The sequence below is a fragment of the Camelus bactrianus genome, chromosome 7, assembly GCF_048773025.1.
Source record: "Camelus bactrianus isolate YW-2024 breed Bactrian camel chromosome 7, ASM4877302v1, whole genome shotgun sequence".
In the NCBI taxonomy this organism is placed as follows: domain Eukaryota; kingdom Metazoa; phylum Chordata; class Mammalia; order Artiodactyla; family Camelidae; genus Camelus; species Camelus bactrianus.
In genome coordinates this window covers 50,475,178-50,480,581 of record NC_133545.1, presented here as the reverse complement: position 1 = coordinate 50,480,581, position 5,404 = coordinate 50,475,178, and positions in this window count along the sequence as shown.

The following is a 5,404-nucleotide window of genomic DNA, read 5'->3' as shown; positions in this document are numbered from 1 at the left end:
CCCAGTCATATCACATTTGGTGGGAAACACAAAATCACACTGAGATGTCAATGGCTGTTAACTGCTTATCATGTCATGCTCTCCAGGAGATTTGCAAGATACACTTAAGCCTAATCACTACATGAGTTTGGACTGTGGGATAACATTTCTGCAGTACTATCTGAGGCAGGACCATCTCTCGGGTCCCCTCAGGCTTTGACAACACAGCATCAGCAGCAATGTCATCGTCCCACTATCCCACAGAGCTTCACATCCACTTCTTTTCATTCATTTTTTCATTTATGCAGCAAATGTTTATTGAACATCTGCTATGTAGCTGGCCCTGAGTTAAGCTTATGTTCACTTTTTCATCATTGCAATAAATGTAGAAAATAAAAACTTAGAAAAGGGAAAGAGGAGTGGTACATGAAGATCTCTTCCCTCTGTATTTTTCACTGCTACCCCAAATCAGCTGATTTTTGGCATTCCACAACTAAAAAGTTTTATTTGGGGTTACCCCAGTCTGAAGAGACCAAGGATTATTAATAAGGAAAATGTTACAGTGGAGCCCACAGTTAATTGGCCTGCAATTAACACACATTTAAATATGAGGCCATTGGCTGTACGCTCCTGTTCTATCTGTTGGCTTTCCAGGGCTCTTTCCTTTATGTGGAAACAATGAAATTCCATATTGCATGCAATTAATTTTTTGGACCTTTTTACAGAGTCATGGTAGGGTCTTACTTATAACTTATAAATAAAAGGACGGATCTGACCTCATTGCTAAACAATAAAAGCACATACCTCCTCCCTGTGATTGATGGAGTACGGCTAAATGGTTTATGATAGCAGAGGTGGCTTCCAGACTCGAACCGTGTATGTGTGCGTATACACACACACACACACACACACACACACATACACACACATATACAGAGAGAGAGAGAATCCTTGGGTTTCTTGCCTTAGGCAACTCACTCTCCCTTAAATGATCTGTATAATGCGGAGAACTATATTCAATATCTTGTAGTAACTTATGGTGAAAAAGAATATGAAAACAAATTATGTGTACGTTCATGTATGACAGAAGTATTGTGCTGTACACCAGAAATTGACACAACATTGTAAACTGACTATACTTCAATAAAGAAAATATATAAACATAAAAAAGTAGTATGTGAATAAGAATTGTAAGAAATTATAATGAGTAGTATTACAGTTTTTTTTTCCCTTAAATTTGAATCTAATGCTAATTTGTTTTCTTCTTAAGTTATGCTGACAAAAGGTTGTCGTGGCGGGGACTGCTCTGATGCAGAGTTTTTCTGTTCCTCCTTGTTTGTTCCTATGATCACACCCTGCAGCACCTGACGGTGCCAAGAGGCTGCCCACCACATTGCAGCTCACGTGTGAATTCACTGACAGATATGGTCTCACCCGCTGGTCGGGTGTCACATTCAATCAGTGAATCTGACTGATGTACATCTATTCTAAAAGCAGGATTTCTGAGAAAGAGCTGAGTTGCATATCCCCATTTGAGAAACGTTGTGTTCTAAAAGCAGGAGATACAACACCTCGAGTCATTTGAAACTTCATAGTCACATTTGTATAGCCAAAGGTGTGGTCACCTCAGATATGAAAAGCTGGTATTAGGGGGAATTTGTAACAGAGACATGTGGAAAGGACAAATAAGAAGACCCAGATAGGAAATCCCTCTGCACTTGAATCACTGGAGTCACATAATAAGATGTTACTGGGAATGGAAGAGCATTGGGAAAAATAAGTAAACAAGCAGAATGTGAAGAATTAAGAAAATGTCAAGTACAAAGAGCCAACTCTTATAAAGAATAAATAATGGTGAAGCATTTACTTCTTCAGCACCCAAGGGGAAAGTAAATCGAAATGGAAGAAATAAAAAGGAACTTGCTCAAAAGTGGCTTGGCAGTCTGAAAAACAGCTGGATTTGATTTAGCTTTCCCAAGAAAAGAGAGGGAAGATTTGGAGCTAACCCAACTTGTCTGTTCAGATTAATTCAGTTTTCATACATTCATTCATTCATTCATCAACCAACCTCTGCCAGGTGGCTACCACTTACCACCAAGTACCAAGCAGGCAATGTGCTAGGCCCAGGGGAAGCAGGTCCTCCCTCCTCTCCTGGGCCTCTTCTCTGCCTCCTTCTCCCCTCTTCTTCATTCTGACACACCAACCCTTCCCTGGGGGGAAAAGTGTGCAGCTGCATTCCACACTTTTCAATTGGTAGAGCACCTAGAATAACCTGAAGAAATGGAGGCTGAATGTCCAACTTTTAATGCATCAGCTGTGTTGAAATAACTTTCTAGGCCCCAGCTGGAGCCACTCCTGCCCAGGGTGCCATGTCACCAAATCAACACTTAGATAACTGTCGTGTCCCTGCAGATATTCCAATGATCAGAAATGCAGTCTATCCAGTCAGCCAGTCCCCAAATGCCAAGCCTCCTCTGGGCTCTACACTTATTTCCTTGTTCCTTCTCACCCCAAACACCCAAACAAGTTGAACGTATGGCCCCAGCCAATCAGATATTCTCTGTTTCTCTTCCTTGTTCTTTATCCTATAAAAGCTCCCTGCTTGCCACCCCATTTTAAAGTCCCCCAGGTGGAGACTGTCCACCTCATGAAGTGTTAAATAGACTTAAACTGTCTTCTTGAACCATTTTTTAAAGGCTGGAACAAAATCCTATTTCATAGTCAATCAAAGAATAAGTTCCAAAGGTTAGTTACTTTTACTTTAGATTAGTCTTAAAAAGGAACTAAGATATAAAGGGGAGCTAAGGAAGCCCAGTGCCTGCCCTTGCAGTGCTTTTAGTCTGAAGTCTGAGCAATCAGAGAACAATACCAGACTGTCTGTAATGGAAAAAAAACAAACAAAAAAACCCTCATAGCCTTCTAAAAGGCTTATCAGAGAGAGGCAACCCAAAATTCATCTATTTTTGCCCATCTTTCCTAAGGACTAAAAGGAAAGCCTCAGACACATTTTGGTTATCAGTGCCAGACATCAAAGCAATCCTGGGCAAAGATTATCCACTATTCTAGTATTTATGTAATGTCTACCTGGTTGTTGAGCACATCTGAGTCAGCTGTCTTCTGTCTATGCAATGGGGTTGGGATGCCTGGGCATCTGGCTATTTCAAATATAGGATCAGCATGAGAGTGAAGTACACATTTACAGCATCCTGGCCCTTTCTGAAGGAGTGAGTTTTATTCTGGCAGACTCAGGGTGTAAGGAGAGCATCTCACAACGCCCATGCCTTAGACTCTAGATAACTGCCTTCCTTCACCGGTATTCATGCCTTTAACTTGGAGCATATGCCCACATAATCATAACAGTACAAATGAAGCATCAAATCTGGTAAGGAGACCCCAGCCTAATTCAAAGCCTTGGGTGGCAGCCAGTGAATTCCTGAAACTTAAGATAGAAGAAATCCCTCTGGTATATTTGTCTTTTATGCCAAACTAGATGCAAAATGAAAAATTAAAAAAAAATCCTTGATTTCACAGAAAAGCACGCTTAACCTACCCAACCCTTAAGCAGGATTTGATAACCCTTTTTAAAACAGAGGTACAAACAGAGGAAAAATGGTACTGTGATCTAAGAGAATGCAGACTTTGAGCCAAATCTTAAAGCAACAGCTAAGCTGGCCTCAGAAGAATGAATTTAGAATACAGAGGGAAAGGTCTGAATGCCTATGGCTGGGACACCCTGACACCCATGATGAAACCAAAATGACTCACCTAATCTCAGATGTGAGTAGAGAAATTCAAAACCCAATGCTCTGAAGACAAGATCATAAAATCATGAATATTAAGAGTTGAAAGGACATTAGAGTTTATCTGTTCCAGTCTTCTACTTAATGTATCAATTTTCTCTACAACATTCTAGAAAAAAATTACCTTCAATTTTATTTGAACAAGGAAATGATTATCTCACAGCACAATGTGTGAGTAAGATCACTGGGTGCCTCAAATGATGTGTATCCCTTTGGGTTCATTTTTACTTACGCTTATGGTAAGTGCTAGTCTCTTTGTTGACATATGTAGATCTTATGTCCCTACATGCCAAGAATTTGGAAGCTTTCTTATCCTATCTTATCCAAGATAATATGAGCAAGTAAACCATTTGTTGTTCAGCTCATCCATTCAGACAGGTAGGAAGAAAGTTTACAGGAAGAAGAATATCACAAGGTTAAATTAATACCCACTTTCCAGTTCAAAAGTAAAGAGTCTATCAGTGTTCGGTTAGAACCATTCATATTGATTATACGTTTCCTTGAATATATATTATTCTCTTCTATCCCTGCCTCCTCAAAGAAGAGTCATAAAATATATAAGATCGAAGAACTCGATAATTTCTTAAAAATTATCTCCTCTAGCCTCTGAAGAAGCTAGGGATATCTTAAAAAAAAAAAAAAAGTCTCTCAAAATGTGAGCACAGAAAAGTGGGAAGTTCTACATTTGCAAATCAGCCACTAGAAATTGAAGGATACAATTAAGACCAATAGAGCTCCCAATCAAATACCAGGGGTTATTCTAAGTACTTCACATGTAATAATTCATTTACTCCTTAAAATAACCCTCCAAAGTTATCTCATTTTACAGAAGAATAAACTATGGCTTACAGAAGTAGAATTTCAAAATCTGTACTGTTTTAAAAAATATCTTATTTTTTGTTTGTTTTGTTTTTGTTTTGTGGGGGAGGTAATTAGGTTTGTTTTGTTTGTTTGTTTGTTTTAATAGAGGTACTGGAGATTGAACCCAGGGCCTTGTGCATGCTAAGTATGTACTCTACCACTGAGCTATACCCTCCCCGCCACAAAACCTGTGCTCTTAAATTCTATACCATAACCATCCATAAATACTGTGGTGCAGCACTAAATTTAAGTCTGAGATCCTGACACATAATGCAAAATAAAAAAGAGGAAAAAAAAAACTGTGATTGCTTTAGCATTTTAATTATCAAAAAAATTAAACAGGCTATCTCTTCAAAAGAGAAAAACTTCTAAAGCAAAATTCAGAAAGAGTGAACCATGCAGAGCCTTATTTAGGAAATAGTGGGCATCATCACAGACCATAAACAATGTCTGGCATTTTTTCACATCTGTGTTTCTTGTCTAAGTGCTCAATGAAAACTGAGGACAAAGTGTTGATCAGGAACCCAGTGAGATATTTCTTCTCACTAGGGTGAGGGGTCCTCCTGCTTCTGAAATGACTTTTTCCTGTCTTGTCCAGCTTAGTTTAACTTAAGAAGTTCAATAGAAGAGAATAGAGATCATGCAACTGAATAAAACTTTCCTTGTGCTATTTGTTCCCTGTGCTGTTTCCTGTTCAGAAGATAAAATGAGAATAAATTCCAAAATACAACAACCTGTTGAGGTAGCTACACTCTAATTAAACT